This window comes from Monodelphis domestica, chromosome 5, assembly GCF_027887165.1.
Source record: "Monodelphis domestica isolate mMonDom1 chromosome 5, mMonDom1.pri, whole genome shotgun sequence".
Lineage (NCBI taxonomy): Eukaryota > Metazoa > Chordata > Mammalia > Didelphimorphia > Didelphidae > Monodelphis > Monodelphis domestica.
In genome coordinates this window covers 160,060,170-160,077,745 of record NC_077231.1, presented here as the reverse complement: position 1 = coordinate 160,077,745, position 17,576 = coordinate 160,060,170, and the positions used below count along the sequence as shown (strand labels likewise).

At 33.8% G+C, this 17,576-nt stretch overlaps 2 long non-coding RNA genes across 2 annotated transcripts in view; one reads left to right on the top strand and one right to left on the bottom strand.

Moving 5' to 3' along the window:
• The window catches only part of LOC103100522 (uncharacterized), a 51,511-nt gene extending 43,259 nt beyond the window's left edge, over positions 1-8,252 (top strand). The window contains exons 3-4 of the long non-coding RNA XR_008912228.1: positions 6,948-7,045; positions 7,131-8,252. This is a non-coding gene — a long non-coding RNA (uncharacterized LOC103100522). The remainder of the gene's footprint in view (positions 1-6,947; positions 7,046-7,130) is intronic.
• On the bottom strand, positions 7,289-16,104 carry LOC130454574 (uncharacterized). Its single transcript, XR_008912229.1, has 2 exons — positions 15,994-16,104; positions 7,289-7,673 (listed from the first exon to the last, which is right to left on the bottom strand). It is a non-coding gene; the product is annotated as an uncharacterized LOC130454574 (long non-coding RNA).
• Positions 16,105-17,576: the final 1,472 nt, after the last annotated feature.

Here is a 17,576-nt window from a genome sequence, read left to right as displayed (position 1 = left end):
GAATTGACAGACAACAAATCTATTTTAGGCAATAAATATGGATAGAATGAACTTCAGAGAAGGAGAGGTTACTTACTGAGTAATGTGGTAGAAGGAGAGTCTGGAGGTGGAAGTGAGGAGCAAGGAGTGTTCTGATCTACCCCTACAGATACTGAGCTGAGGTATGAATGAAAAAGGAGCCAGTTTTGATGAAAGTGCCCTGGAAAGCTTGTAAATGTAAGAAACAGAAAGGAATAAAAAGCAAAAGATAAAAACAAATCTATAACCATTGTAGCCAACATTCCAGAGAGTACAGAGGTAGGCATGAGTAGATCTTGAATCTACGTGGCAGATGAATTGGGAGGGAAAGAAATAAGGAAGAAGAGCGTAGGAATGGGAAAAGTGGTTTGTGCAGAGATAGCTGGGCATTCAGAATCATTGGGGAGGGGGTGGATGGGTGGAGAATTTGTGAGTTATTGAGAAATGAATTCAGGGAAATTATAAATATTCCATAGTTGGAGAAAAAGCAGTGAAAATGGGCCTTCTTGTACTCTGGAGGTCTCAGTCATGGATTTGGCAGTCACTGAGTCAGTTTTACAATAGAACCATATGATGATTCACTTATCTGTTAGAAGCAGGACAGAAAGGGTGCCTGTCTGGAGACTCTGCTGAATGGCCATTTTCTTTATTCTTCTTATTACCCTCCCCTTGGACAGCTGGATGACATTGTGGATAGGGTGCACTGCCTAGAAGTAGTTAAATCCAGCCTCAGATACTTCTTAGCTGTGTGATATTGGGCAAATGATTTCATTCTGTTTGCATCAGTTTCTTTTTCTGTTAAATGGCAAGCCCCTCCTGTATCTTTGCCAAGAAAACCCCAAATGGGGACACAGAGTCAGAAATGAATGAAAGAATTGAACAAAACCCTACCAGAATCTTAACTCCTGTTGCTGGGAACCTGGGTTTTTCCTAGTTAAGTTTTTGGCTATAGCTTGCGCAGAATTAGACCTCCATATCAGTTCCTGGCCATTTCCAAACACACTGATAGATGTTTTCAACAGTTCCTTGTCTAACTCCCATTTATATGTTGTCTTCCCCCATTAGAATTAAAGCTCACAGAGGTCAAGGACTGTCTTGCCTAGCTCCATTTTATCCCCAAATCTTAGAAGAGACTAAAATATAATAAATCTTTAGTAATACTTTGTTATCCACTCATATCAGGAGATGCATGGGAAATTAGAAAAGGTTAACTTAACAAGACCAACAAGATTAGGCTTATTGAAATACAATTCATGGATTTTATCTTTTTAAGCATTTAGTTACATGCCAAACATTCTTCTAGCTTTCTTAGCTAATAAATTAAAAGAGGTAGATAATTTTTTTCAGCAATTTCCTCCATTAAAAAGTGGGTTTGCTAATTAGATTTTAAACACCTGACCAATTCATTTTATATGTGTAATGGTTATCAATTATAAACATATTTGTCTCATTATATATACATGTGTGACTATATGTATTTGCATCTTAATTTTCCAAATATTTTCTATGATTTTGTTATTATGACAAATTTTGTTAAGCAAAACTGGTTAATGAATAAACTTGATGGCATAAAGTAGTAATAAATAATTCCTCATAAAACCAGCAGATGGCACACTTTAGCTAGAAATAAGAAATGCATAACCAGTTTGGTAAAGGACAAAGAATCAGCAAGGAACATTTAGCTGGCATCTTGCAACTTCCTTATTATTCAGTGGTCTTGAGTTTGCAGCCATTCCTTTTCCCTTAACACAAAATTTTTATTAATTGCAAGAGGAACTTGAGGCAGAGGGGCCAATGAAGATGGGGATGCAGTGGTCCAGGCTAGAGGTAATAGTAGCCCAAACTAGTCATGGCATGTCAGTTAGGGAATAAGGAATGTGATGTTGATAGAAACGATAAAATCTGGCAAATAATTAGCCATTTAAGACAAGTGATGTTAGGGAGGTGTAGTTGACACTAATGTAGTGAACATCTTTCTTCTCTCCTCTTAATATCATTTCCTTTCATTTGAATCTGGAGATGGACATTTTCTGGTTTTCAAAACTGATACATTTTAATACTTTTCATGAGCCAGTATTTCATTTTTTAAAAATTATGAAATTGTTATACAAAAGTATATTATATTTCTAGGTTGTCTATATTCAGGGAGAAAGAAAGAATATGATTTTTGCTGGTCTTTTTCTTTTTTTGGACAAAAGTAATATAAAGCTATTTATTTCATTTAGGCTAATCCTTCCTGCCTTAAATTTCCTTTAAGGAACAGAGAAAGGAGAATGTAATGCACATTAGGTCTATACTAGCAGAATAAAGTGGAAGAACGAGTCCACATTATTTAACAAATATTTTTAAGCATTCTCATACAAAGCACTGAACTTGTGTTGAGGATACAAAAGTCCTTGCCATTAAGGCGTGTGTGTGTGTGTGTGTGTTTGTGTATGTCTGTTGGTGTAAACACATATATGGGCTGTTTTGAAGAACATAGATGAAGAGGGACTACCCTGCAAATTTGTTCAACAGCTTATCCAGGGGCATAGAGACAGGAGATAGAATGGCAAGTTAAGGGAATCCAATAGTTGAAAGAAGTTCCAAGTGCCTCATTTATGTTCAAATCATGGAATAATATTGGCATAAATTATCTAGAGTTTCTTTGTTTGGCAAAGGGCATTATTTTCTGAAGGACACTGTTAAATTATACATTACCTAAGGGCCATTTCTCATTAATGATGAACATTAAAAATTAGCAAGAAATCGTTTATCAAATTATCTAGCTGTCAGCTAGCAGAGCCCAGGGTCCTGAGGCAAAGACACACAAAACATGGAGCATTTTAACAAAGATGGGAGGGGGCAGAGTTTAAAACATCAAGCATTACCCTAATAGAACAAGGTTAGACAGGGCTTGGCATTGAAGACCTTGGTCAGCTGTACATTGGATGGAGGGAAGACATCTCAGAAAATTTTCAGCTACTTAACAATCCTGATATAAGATTTTGTAAATTTTATTTAATTAATTTAGAATATTTTTCATGGTTACATGATTTATGTTTTTTCCCTCACCTCCTCTCACTGCCCCTCCCATAGCCAACAAGCAATTCCACTGGGTTATAATTCCACTTGTCATTGATCAAGACCTATTTCCTTATTATTGATATTTGTACTAATGTGATCATTTAGAGTCTACATCCCCAATCATATCCCCATCGACCATGTGATTAAGCAGTTGTTTTTCTTCTGTGTTTCTACTCCCACGGTTCTTTCTCTGGATGTAGATAGTGTTCTTTTTCATAATTCCCTCAGGATTGTCCTAGAATATTGCATTGCTGCCAGTAGAGAAATCCATTACATTCGATTGTACCATAATGTATCAGTCTGTGTGTACAATATTTTCCTGGTTCTGCTCCTCTCACTCTGCATCAATTACTGCAGTTTGTTCCAGTCCCCATGTAATTCCTCCACTTTATTATTCCTTTGAGCACAATAGTATTCCATCACCAACATATACCACAATTTGCTCAGCCATTCCCCAATTGAAGGGCATCCCCTCATTTTCCAATTTTTGCCACCACAAACTGCATGGCTATGAATATTCTTGTACATGTATTTTTCCTTATTATCTCTTTGGGGTACAAACCCAGCAGTGCTGTGTCTGGATCAAAGGGCAGGCAGTCTTTTATCGCCCTTTGGACATAGTTCCAAATTGCCCTCCAGAATGGTTGGATCAATTCACAACTTCACCAGCAATGCATTAATGTCCCAACTTTGCCACATCCCCTCCAAAATTCATTACTTTCCTTTGCTGTAATATTAGCCAATCTGCTAGGTATGAGATTGTTATAAGATCTTTGTTATTGGTTTAGTCATTTAGTCAAGACTGGTTCTTTGTGACCTAATTTGGGGTTTTCTTAGCAAAGCAGTTAGAATGGTTTGCCCTTTCCTTCTGTGGATTAAGGCAAACAAAGGTTAAGTGACTTGTCCAGGGTCACACAACTTGTGACTGACTGAGGCTAAATTTATACTCAAGTCCTCCTGACTCCAGTGCCTATACATTATCCACTGTATGACCTATCTTCCCTATCAGATCTTTTCTAAAGGCCTGATAAAATAAGAAATATAATGGAGGAATGAAAAAATACTATTCATATACTATCACTGCAAACTTAAATATAATAAACATTAATTAAGAGTTTACTTTGAACAGAGATTAACTGCTTTCCTTCAATGAGTTTATAATCCAGTAAGTAAATAACATACCAATAGAGATGAGCAAAATAAGCAATATTAAGTAAAAAGAATATCAGGAGAGACAATTTGACATCAGGGATAGAGAGGAAGACCTGGAGATTGCTGACACATATTGACAATTCCAGGGAAGCCATTGGGTGCTGGAGAAAACAACTGCCTCAGGAGGGAGTCTCCTTCCTGGGAGGTCCCTGATCAAACAGATGTTGCTTGTCCCCTCTCCCAAACACTACCCCACAAAGCCACATCACAATTACAAAGTGCACATAGTTAATGTCAGTGGTAGAATAGGCTCTGAAAGCCAAATCAAGAATTCCCTCCAAAATAGACCAGAAAAACAATCATCCTTACTTTGATTTAAGCCCTCTGATGAGTGGGAAATGTCATTCTATTGATTTAGCTAGCCCATTCCACTGTAGGTAGCTCTAATTTTTATCCAGTTTTCCTTGCATCAAGTTAAATTTTGCCTACTTTCAGTTTTTACCTATGATTCCTGTTATGTCCTTTAAGGCCAAGTAGATCAAGTCTAATCTTGATGACAGTCATTTAAATACTTGAAAATAAAAATTCAAATCAACGAGCTCTTACTAAGGGCTAAATATATATATCTAGGACTGTGCCACTGGATATTCAGCAAAAGGAAAAGACAATTCTTGTCCTCGAGGAACTCCCATTCTAATAGAAGAGGAAAATAGTTTTGTATAAATTATAGGTATATACACACAGACATAATGTCAATAAAATGATCTGTTATAAAAATTATATTTGTAAGTATATATATATTTTCAACTGATAAATTAGAGATAAGAGAAGGCACTAGTATTAAGGAAGACTAGGAAAGACTTTTTTTACACTTTTTCCCTTCAAATATATGTAAAAAAACGTTTAACATTTATTTTTTTATTTTGAATTCCAAATTCTCTCCTTCCTTTCCTCCTTCTCCTCTCTTTAAGAAGGAAAACAATTCCATGTAGATTAGACATATTCAGTCATGGAAAATATTCTCTGACTTTTGAAGGAACTTGGAAACTAGTGGGTGAAGACAAGAGGAAAAGTCTTCCAGGGACAGGAGACAGTTACTGAAAATCTAATAGTATCATGTATAAGGAACAAAAAAGATACAACAGTCTGAATTTTTCAATAGGCAAAGATAAGAGGGAGGAAGCTCTAAAAGGACTCAAAAAGGAGGAAGGAACCAGGTTATGGAGGCCTGTAAAAATGAAGGAAATGACTTTATATTTGATTCTGGAAGAAATAGGGAGCCATTGAAACATTAATTGTGTTTACTCTCACCTAAACATACCCATTTCTTTAGACAATCCCCTCTCTGTATATGACATACTCTCCTCTCTCTTTTCCAACTGAGGATCTCTTCTGGATGTTCTTCAGACTAATAATGTCTTCTTAAAATTTGAATGAATATCCAGATCTAGTCTCACCAGGATAGAGTACCATGGGACTGTTACCTCCCTAGTCCTGAAGGCTAACTCTTAATGCAGCCTTAGAGCTCAGTAACTTTTTTGGCTACCATATCACACAACTGAAACAATTTTAATCCACTAGAATCCTCAGGATTTCAAAAAATGAATTCTTGTTAGCCTTTCTTCCCTCGTCTTATACTTGTGAAATAGATTTTTTTTTAAATATATTTTATTTGATCATTTCCAAGCATTATTCGTTAAAGACATAGATCATTTTCTTTTCCTCCCCCCCACCCCCCATAGCCGACGCGTAAGTCCACTGGGCATTAGATGTTTTCTTGATTTGAACCCATTGCTTTGTTGATAGTATTTGCATTAGAGTGTTCATTTAAAGTCTATCCTCTGTCATGTCCCCTCAACCTCTGTATTCAGGCAGTTGCTTTTTCTCGGTGTTTCCACTCCCATAGTTTATCCTTTGCTTATGAATGGTGTTTTTTTCTCCTGGATCCCTGCAAGTTGTTCAGGGACATTACACCGCCCCTAATGGAGAAGTCCATTACGTTCGATTATACCACAGTGGTGAAATAGATTTTTTGAACACAAGTATAAACCATTACCATTATCTCTATTAAATTTTATCTTACAATCAGCCCAACATTTTAACCTATCAAGATATTTTCTATTCCAATTATATCATACAACACATTAATTATTCTCCTTAGACTTGTATCATCTAGAACTCTGATACTCTTCATATCCAAATCATTGACAAAAGTGTTAAACAGCACATATCTGTAGAGCACTTCATTAAAGCATGTCTTTCAAGCTGATATTAAACTAGTAATTATTATTTATATAAAATCACTCAACTAGTTATTAAGAAACTAACTTATTATTATAATCTAAAGTTAGACTAATTGGAATTTTGCCAGGAATTGGAATCAAGCTTGCAGACCTACACTTTGCAGATTCAATTTTTTTTCTTCAATTTTTGAAAATCAGGACAACATTTAACCTGTTCACAGTTTCCCCGAAACAGCTTGGTGGAGTAATAGATAGAGCTCTGGTCCTGTCGTGAGGAAAATGAGTTCAGAGCTGCACTCAAGCATTTAATTAGCTATGTGCTAATGGACAACCTCACTGCATTGCTTTTTTCAACTGTAAAATGGGGATCATAAGAGAACCTATGTCCCCAGGGTTGTTTTGAGGATCGTATTTAGCATAGCAACTAGGTCATTAGAATTTAATAAATGATAGTTCTTATTCTTGCAGGATCACTGAAATTGATTCCAAAATCACACGAACCAGTTCTTACAGTACCTTGGCATAGAGTTCTTCTGGTGCTCGTAGCCTGACTTCATCAAGAAAAGGTAAATGTTCCTCTATAATCTTCCTATCTATCATTGGTATCTACTACATATTGGCTTACTTTATTGTTTTCTTTACAATCCCAAGGTTAATCTTGTCAAGGAAGACAGGAAAAAAAAAAAGGTGAACAGCTCTTGCTTTCTCTATGTAGTTTAGTTATCACCATCCCATCTGCATCATGGATTACTTGAACCTATTCCCATAGAACACCCTCAATGGGAGTAAGAAAGAATCACATCTGAAAACAGCTGTAACTCTTATTTTATTTTCCATTTGATATTTTACATATTGTGAAATATTTATCCAACAAGCAATGATCACATCTATATAAACATTAATGTAATTGCAGCAAGGAATCAATCAGGTTGATAAAAAAAAGCATGAGTAATACACAAAAGCATGAAAATGTAAGCAGTGTATGCAGTTTTTCCTTGCTATATGTTTCATTTTTTAAAAGTCATTTTCAAACGTATCTCAGGAGACATAAAAGCAAAGAGATATAATGACCTTCATGCTTCTCAAATCAAACATCTTCTACTAGTGTCTGTAGGCTTTTTTTTCTATTTTCTTACTAGTTCAGCGTCTTGACTTCACCTGTCTAACTGTAGAAGAGATATTACTTTCCAGTTACTGAAAGGAAAAAAAAGTTCCAATATTATGAATGGTTCATTGTTAAGTTCTGCTTAAGAACTTATATTTACATAGCACTTAAAGGCTCACAAAGCTCTTTACATGTATTTTTTAACTGATCCAACTCTGAAACCATTGCAAGTACTACCCTCTTTTACAGATAAGAAAATAGAAACAGAGCAAGATAATGTATGTTTCCCAGGTCACCCAGACACAAAGTTTATGAGGAAGGATTTCAACACAGTTCTTCCTGACTCATTCTATATAGTCATCCATTCCAGCTCTCAATGTTATCACTAATGGGTTCACTTTTGATTGTTTTAAAGGGAAATATAATCAAAGGAATGTTACATATATTAACATTTTACATTACCCTATAAGTTTTATAAATTTAAGAAACCATTTAAATTTAAGTTTACATATGTGTATGTATAAGTGTGTTTTTTATAATAGAAGATCCCTAGAATTTTGAGGAATTGACTCCATTGAAGATTATTGGAAAGCATTTCTCTGGTTGTATAGATCTGTCTTCATTTGTTTGAAAAGTTTTTTTTTTTTTTGTAATTGTGTTCTTATAATACCTGGGTTTGTCTTGGCAGGTAAACATTAAAATATTTTATATTGTCTGCAATTATTTCAAATAGAACATCTCTTTCTGTTTCTTACTAATAAGTTTTGTTTAAAGTATATAAAATGAAGATGATTTATGATTTATTTTATGTCTTCCAACTTTGCTGAAGTTGTTCATCATTTCACTTAGTTCTTTAGTTGAGTCTCTAGGGTTCCCTAAGTATATCAGATCATTTGAGAGAGAGAGAGAGATTGAGAGAGAGAGATGTTTACTCTTTGCCTTTAATTTCTTTTTCATTTTTTTTACTTCCATTGTTAACATTTCTAGTATTGTATACAATAATAGTCATTATAATGTATTTCTTTGTCTCATCCTTGATCTTACTGAAGAGGCTTCAAGTTTATCCTCACTACAGAAAATGCCTGCTCTTGGTTTTACAAAGATACTACTCATTGTTTCAAGAAAGTATCTATCAGTTACTAATCTTTCTGGCATTTTTAAGTAGGAATGGGTCTTAATTTTGACAAAGGCTTTTTCTGAATATATAATTATATTTTCTTGCTTTTCATTATTAAGATCATTAAACATGCAGATGTTTCTCCTAATATTTTATTAACTCTTCATTCTTGTTCCAATCCTACCTGTTCATAATCTATATTTTTATAATATATTTTATACTCTCCTTAATAGTATTGTATTTGAAATTTTTTGAAAATTTGTTGAAAAAATTACTTTCGCTGTTGTTTTTCCTCTCCCTGGATTAGTTATCATAATCATATATATGCCATAAAAAGCACTTGATAGGATTCCTCCTTTACCCGTTTTTTGAAGCAGTGGAATGATATTGGGACAATTTGCTCCTTAAATGTATGGTAGAATTTATCTGTAAACCCAGGCTTGAGGCTTTTTCATGCTGCTGTTTTCAGAGCTAGTTTTACTGGCTTGGAAGTTTTTTGGTGCTTCCAAACTAATGAGGTCTGGGGAAAGGTGTGGTCCTTGCTCTCTTGCTTAGGAAGAGCATTTCCCACGGCTTCCATGCTTTCTTGATTGAAAATGATCCTCTCTGCTGTTGAATTACGACCCAGAAAGAGGTACAGTGTCTGGCCCTGCTTCCAGTGCTAGCAGAGGGTACTCTGTCATCCCTAGAAGTCAGGTCTCCTTACCATTTCTGGCTTGAAAGCTCCTAAGCCCTTACTGCTTCTGTTACCAGTACTTGTGGCGCCACCGAGGTTTCTTCCATGTGGACCTAGTCTGGACCATCTTCCTCCTCTGCACTATTGACTCTCTGTCTAACCTCCTATGTTGTCCTGGGCCAGAAGAATGCCTCACTCTGGCCTTTTGTTGGTTCCAACACTCCTGAGACGTTTTGGAAAGTTGTTTGGAGTGAAATGCTGGGAGAGCTCATCTGAGTGCTTTCTCTACCCCCTTGGCTCCACCCGATGAAGTCCACCTCCTGAATTGTTAGTAGCCAGTTTTAACACCATCAGGCAGTCTACATAGTTAATTGGTGGGTTCAATCCCACCCTACTCCCATCATTAGGAACTGTTTCCTTATGTGACATGTTATCTGTTTTATTCTTTACAAAAACAATCTAAATTAATATACAGACCTACCATCTGTTGCTTCCTCTCATCTGTCTCTTGAATTTTTTATCCTTCTTTAAGGATTCAGTTCAGTTACTACTTCTGGGTAAATTTCCTGATCCACTCCCATTTCTTTAGCTGTTGATTCTCTACCTATTATTTATTATAACTTGTATATGTACATTACATATGTAGTATGTAGATATGCACATGTAGATGTAATTACATAGATATACAGCTTATCAGAATCTAAATCCTTGAGTTCAGGAACTGTTTCATGTTTCTCTTTGTATCCCTAACAGCTATAAGAGTTTCTCATGTTATTTAACTGAATTTAATTTTTATATTTATAATTCCATTTATAGAAGACATAACCGAATTGGAGGTTTCTAAAAAAGTGATCATACATATTTAGAGTAAAGATTATTGAATTGAACTCACTTGAATTTGCAATATTCTCTGAAATTGATTATAGGAGAAAATGTTACAATGTATACTGTATTTCATTTTCTAAAAATCTACAAATTTGTTGTTAGTAGCTATTTCACTAATTTAAGCATGGATTCTAATTCTTGTGGTGTAGTACTGACATCATGTGGTACATTTGGGAAGTAACTAGCATGTATTGTATATTCCAGGGTATTAATAACTAATGGTTTGGTTACTTCTTAGTGCATTTTCAGTAAAAATTGAAATTGTTGTAATTCTAGGTCAGAAGCAGTTAGCAACATTCTGATTTCAGTGTGGAACATGGTAAAAATGCAAATTAGCATTGCATTCCATTAAAAATTATGCATGTATGCTTAAGGATACATGTAGCATACATGTATAATTTATGATGAATATTCTACAAATAACTATTCATTTTTTTAAAAATCTGGTAAGTATATAAAGCCAAAGATTCAGCTGAAATCAATCCTCTACTAATTATAAATGATCCCATTGACTCAACATGTACACACGTGCATAAACAGACACTCTCCAAAATAAACTTCCATCAGGCTCAAAGCCAGGCAAAACCAGTATGCATTGGATTAAATCCCAAAGTTTTGAAACTAAGACTCCAGGGGACCAAAAGAAGAACCCTTTACCAAAATCAAACTATTACTCATGCTAGGAAACATAAGCATTGAGTGACCTGTCAAATACTTAATTCACAATTATAGATACTTCCTCAACTCTATGCAGAATCACAGTCAGAGCTTGAAGAGACCACAGGGGCCATTCAGGACCACCCATATTGCCAAAAAGAATTCCTTCTAAAAGATACAGAATCTGTGATCATCCACCCTTTGTTTTAAGGCTTCCAATAAAAGATAGGTCCACTCTCTACTGAGATAGCTCATTCTACCTTTGGCTTGACAATTTTTAAGAAGCTTTTTCATACATTAAAGCTAAATTTCCCTAAGTAACTTCCACTCTGATTCTACTTCTAACCTTTGTGGCAAAACAGCACAAGCTTAATCCTTCTTCTAAATGAAATAACTTGAAAAGAGCTATCCTGACTGCTTTAAATTTTTCTCAAGTCTAACCTTTTTCATTTCAGTTCCTTCAAATGATATGTACCCTTCACCACCCTGAGTATTTCTTTGAGATATGCATATCTCAAAGATATGCATATTTGAGATTTGCATATGTCAATGTCCTTCCTAAAAAGTAGTGATCAGAATATGAGGTGGCTAGGCCAGGGAAGAGAAAGATTGCCCCCCTGCCTTCTTGGACACTAATTCTCTCAAGACAGCATGATTCGGGGGGTTACTTCCTCCCGTTATATAGCATCACATCAAGAATAGAATTTTCTATTTTTATTTACTCTACCATTCACAAGATGACATTATCATTAAAGGAAAGAAGGTATTCACTTCTCTGTTTTTAGCAGAGACCTAGCATTCTAACAGATGTTCAGACAACTTCTCATTATAAAGTCATTCCTCTGCTCAGGTCCTGTGATATTTCCAGATCTAATCAATTTCCTTTCTATTCATCCTTTCTTTTTTAATGCCTACCTGGGGAAAGCCAGTGTCTATAAGATTTTGCCTTCTCTCTGCTATCCACACTAGGGTTCACACTAGGACTTTTCCTTCTTCCTTCCTCCTCTGCCCTCTCTGTAGGTTGCCATTTGGGTTTGTTTCCTAGACTAACCACTCAATCTTCAGTCCAGAGTCAAGTTTTATTATAAATAGTGATGAATGAGGTGGGATAATATGATAGGGAAGAGTGATGAGCTTTTACAGATATTTCTTAATCATCCCTTGCTCTCCTATTAAGCTGTCACCTCAGTTCAAATTCTTTTCTAACTCACAGGGCTACTGAATCCTGTATCCATCTCTTTCTCCCATCTTCCCTCCCTTCTTAGTCTTAAATCAAGAATTCTGGCCTGTTTTTGAATTCCTAGGGGATAGAGCACTGAATTGAATTTGCGTCTGGTTTTTCCTTTAATGGCACTACCAATGAAATTTTCTTCAGTCCTTTAGGTATAATCATCAATTAGTATCACTGAGTAACTATGTTTTTCCACTTCATAATCAAAGCACCGAAGAAACAGGAAACAGATACAGAAATAGACAAACAGATGAAAAGACAGAGTCAAAGAAAGAGGCAGAAAGATGAAGACAAAAAGTCATAGAAAGATCAAAAGTTTGAGAGAATGTGTGAAGCAGGCTGGAGGGGAAAGCTGAGGCAAAGTAAGGAGAATCCTAAATCTCTTCTTCACTCTCACTTCACACCCAGTTTTAGTACCACTCACTTTTTTCAGACTCTTTAACCTTAGTAAAACAATTCCATGTACCATCATCTAATTTTGAACCACTTGTCTTTGTTTGAAACTAGGTCTCTAGGGGTTAAAAGGAAGGATTCATTTATTTAAAATCATGCTCTTTTTCCATGATAGTTTACATAAACAGGGAGTGCATTCATATTAATAGGGATATTTTTTTCAATTTTACTTGAAAGAGGCAGATAGGTGGTAGAGTAGATAGATTTATGGATGTAGACAGAGAAAGACCTAAATTCAAATCTGGCCTTGATTACTTACTATGAGTCTCAACAAGTCACTTAATGTCTGTCTGGCTCAATTTTCTCATTTATAAAATACAGGTAATTATAGCCCCTATCTTCCAGTATTGTGAAAACAAGTGAAATACAAAGTATTTTACAAAGTTTAAAGTGATATGTATATGTGTATATATATGCAGCTGTTAATATTTATATTCATGAAAATACTTTCATATTACTTGGTCATATTTACAAAGTGCTTAGCATAGTGCCTGGCATATAATAAACAATACAAAAATGTTTGCTATTGTCATTGTTAATTTATATATAATTGTTTCCTTGGTTTCCTCTTATGCAATGTCAGATTTTTATTATTGTCTAACCAGAAATTGTGTTTACAACTCTTTATCTTATAAATTTGCCTGGAATTCAATCCATTTTATTCTATTCTTTCATTTTCTCCTCAATGTTTGTCTAAATATGTACATATATTTCCTGTAATCAAAGAACATTCATTGGTTACAATGCCACATTTTCAAAGATATAGAAATGTAATGCTAAATACACACACACAAAAAAAATTTAATCTCTTTATTTTAAAAGTAAGACACTGAAGTTTTTAAATATCAAGTGAAAACAACTGATTAATTTGACCAATTCAAATTAATAAAGTGAATCAATGAATCAACAATCATTTGTTAAGCATTTACTCTCTGCCAGTCACTATGCTAAGCTTTAGAAATAAAAATATAAGAAGAAAGAAGTCCTGTTCTCAAGGACTTTACATTCTAATGGAGGAAGACACCATATAAAAGGAAGCTGAAACAGATCAGGACAATTACTTGATGACATGTAGACTTAAATTTCAAGTTATTAGAATTATGTACATATTGGAAATAAATCAATGAAGGAGAGGCCCTAAGCAAAATATAATTGACACGAAGGAGAGTGATGACAGTATAAATTAAGAGAAAGGGATATCTGTAAAAGAGATCTGAAAGGGGAGAATTGTTTTAGTTTCTTATTTGTTTTTTGCCACCACAAAAAGCTGTTGTAAGTAGTTTTGTACTTAAATGCTCTTTTTCTCCTTTCCTCTCTCTCTTTGAAGTATAAGCTGAGTGTTTTAACTGAGTCAAAGGATACACAGTGTTTAAATACTTTTGTGTTGTTTGTAGCCATTCACAAACCTACCAGTATTGCATCAATATTCTCTTTACCCATTGCTCTTCCAATATTTTTCATTTTCCTTATTTTTTTTATTCTTCTTTGCCACTCTGGTGGACATAAAATGGAATCTCAGAATTGCTTTAATTTGAATTTCTCTAATTAGTATTCTACTCAGTAGGAGCATTTTTTCACATATAACCATTTTTTTGTTATTTGAGCATTGTTATTTCATAACCTTAGAATATTTATTAAAGAATGTCTCAATTTAAATTGATTCATCATATATCTTGGAAATGAGATTATTGTTATTCACCTTATTATGTTGTTTAATTTTGTTTTTGCAAAACCTTTTAATGTTTTATATAAATAAAATTACCCATACTATCTTTTATTATTTTCTCATTTTTTAATTTATGAGCATTTCTCCTAACCATAGAACTGATTGGTAATTTATCATGTTTTTCTAATTTGTTTATGATATGACCTTTAATAGCTAAGTGTGATATTCATTGAGGATTAGCTGAATAATTTGAGGTATATTAATGTGGTTGAGTATTATTTATGGTATGAAATAAAAAAATATGGTATGAAAAATTACACAGAAAAATATAAAACTGATGCAGATGAAGTAAACAGAAGAAATTTTGTTATAGCATCAATATTACAAAAATGAAAGACTTTGAAGACCTTCAGAAACTAATGAACAAAATGAATAGAACCAGAAGAGTAACGTATATAATTGCAATAACATTGTAAAAACAAACATTTTTAAAGGTATAAGAACCATGATCAATGCTCTGATTATGCATGATTACAGTGATTAAACATGCTTTTCATTACCCAAATCTGGTGAATTTGTGGTGAATTGTATATAATTATATAAATGTATGTATATGTACATATGTACACAAATGTATTTCTCTCTAGATAGATAATTAGACATATATGTATATAGAACCATTAAAGGCATTTGTTTTGTTTGATTATGCATATTTGTTATAAGAAATTTGTGGGGATTTTTTTTCTTTCTGCCCTCTAATGGAGTGGAGGGAGACAGAATAGATTACTTTTAATTTAAAAATATTTTTTAAATTAGAGTAATGTATAATGATTATGAAATATTGCATGGACTTTTAGATAAAATCATTGTGTGATTTATTTTACCTATATTTTATTTTGTTCCAAGACACCTCTCAGGAACCAGGATTAATCTATAGATGATTGTAATGTCAAAATACAACACAAACAGAAAAGTCTTTAAAAGAGAAAAAAAAATTGAAAGTTCAGAAAAGGGCTACATGAATTCAAAGATAACCCTAAGATTTTGAGCATAGGTATTTGAGAGAATAATAGTTTTGTGAAAATAAGCATTGAAATTCAAAGGAAAGATAGAGGGAAAGAAAGAAAGTAAAGTGGGTGAAATATCATCTTGGTTTTATACATGTTGAATTTATGATGATCCTAGTATATACAGCCAGAGAGATAAAGACCAGGAAGTTGGAGATTCGGTATTTTGATTCAGCGAGTAGGTGAGACCTAAAGATAGAGATTTAGAAGTCTATATAGAGGGAACATTAGAAATTCTTTCAGTATTTCCAGGGGACAAAGGGTAGAGGAAGACAAAAAGAAGGCCTACAATAAATCCTTAGGGGAAATCTACAGAAGGATTTAAGAAAATTATACCAATGAATGAGAGTGAAGAGAAGCAGGAGAAGAAGCAGAGTGAATAAAATAATAAAACTCAAAGAATGAGAGAATATCTAGGAAAAGAGGATTATCAGTAGTGTCAAATGCTACAGAAAGCTCAAGGGGGAATAAGAATTATTTGAAAAGGTGATGAGATTTAGCTCTTTTGACTTTAGTCTCAAGGAGAGCACAAAAACCAGATGAAGGGCTCAATTTTATATTTAGAGGAACAATTCATGAAATAATTATTATTAATATTCTTATCTCAACTGATATTTAAGGATATTTCTTTGATTAAACATTCCTTTTTATACTTACATTTTCATTTCCAGGCAATAATGTTGACTTTGACTTTGCCTTTGGTTGACTGTTAAATGAATTCAGATTCCTAAATAATACCATCAAAGAAATATTGAGAATCATTAGATTTGAGAATGAATTTCCCTCCTTTAGAAAAAGTGTTTTTATTAAATTTGCTTTTTTTTAACCATTTAAATTTAACAACAAATTTCCACATAATGAAGTTCTTTCTCTGGGGCTGGATAGCATTCTTTGTCAGAGAGTAGCTAAGTCCATCACATTTGATCATTCCACAATATTGCTGTTACTATGTACAATGTTTTCCTGGTTCTGCTTATTTCACTCTGCATCAGTCCATCTAGGTTTTTCCAACTCTTTCTGAAACCATCCTATTCATCATCCCTTAGAGTACAATAGTATTCCACCACCATCATATGCCAAAATGTGTTCATCCATTTCCCAATTGATCAATATCCCTTTAGTTTCCAATCCTTTGCCATCACAAAAAGGGCAGCTATACATATTTTGTACAAGTAAGTTCTTTCCCATTTTCTTGTCATTTTTTCTGATAATTTACCCCCAATTGTAATCAAACTACAAATTATTTGAAAAAACAATGACATGACCATCTTCTGTCATAAATCATTAGTCAGCACAGCGTGGGACACAAACATAATACACACTCAGTTTAATATGTATATATATATATGTATTTGTGTGATCTGTGTTTTCTCTTCATGTGGACATCTTCTACCAACATATAATGAACATTAAATAATTTAGAAGATCAATCGTAAGGCATATGGCAGTTAATAGATTTGCCTAAGTATCAGCACAGTTCATATCTAATAATTGTAACAGGTAATAATTTAAATTAAGTTAATATTCTCTTATTCTCTATTTGTCTCTCTCATATACATATGCACACACATAAACAAACATACACAGTAGGAAAAAACTACAAGACCTTGTATTAAGAAAGACTGGTTTACACTTTATGGCTGTGATACCTTGTGCAAGTCAACTCAATGCCATAGGCTATGCTCTAATTTAAGCTTCATGCCCATACTGATCTGCATTGACTGCACTGACAGACAAGAGTTGATTTTGAATATGCCAAAAGAACTAAAATTAAAGTAAAGAGAGGGAAAGAGATAGAACCAGTCTCTAAAATGTTTGTCTTGAATTATAGAGTAGGGCACCTTTGAGTTTATTATTTTTCAGTTGAATGTTGTTCTTAATTCTAAAAGAACCAAACCTTATCAGAAGCAAGAGCAAATAAGTACTTTATTTCAAATATCTTTCCTGTAATGTAGCATCTAAAGAAAATACTTTTTTTTTCCCTTTGGGAAGAATTAGAATGTTTAAATCTTCAATGAGCATTCTTTAAAAGGAGGAAGAAGGCCATAAAGGATGTTTCAGGCAGCTGGGAAGCTATAATATGTGCTCATAGGCAAATAAGAAATGCCTTGTGCATAAGTCTATGTTACAGATGCTAAGTAGGAAAGTTAGTCCCAAAATTAAGCCAAATTTTGCAAAAGGTATAAGATTTATTATGATCAATTTAATTTAAAAAATAATATATATTTAATAAAGAGAGA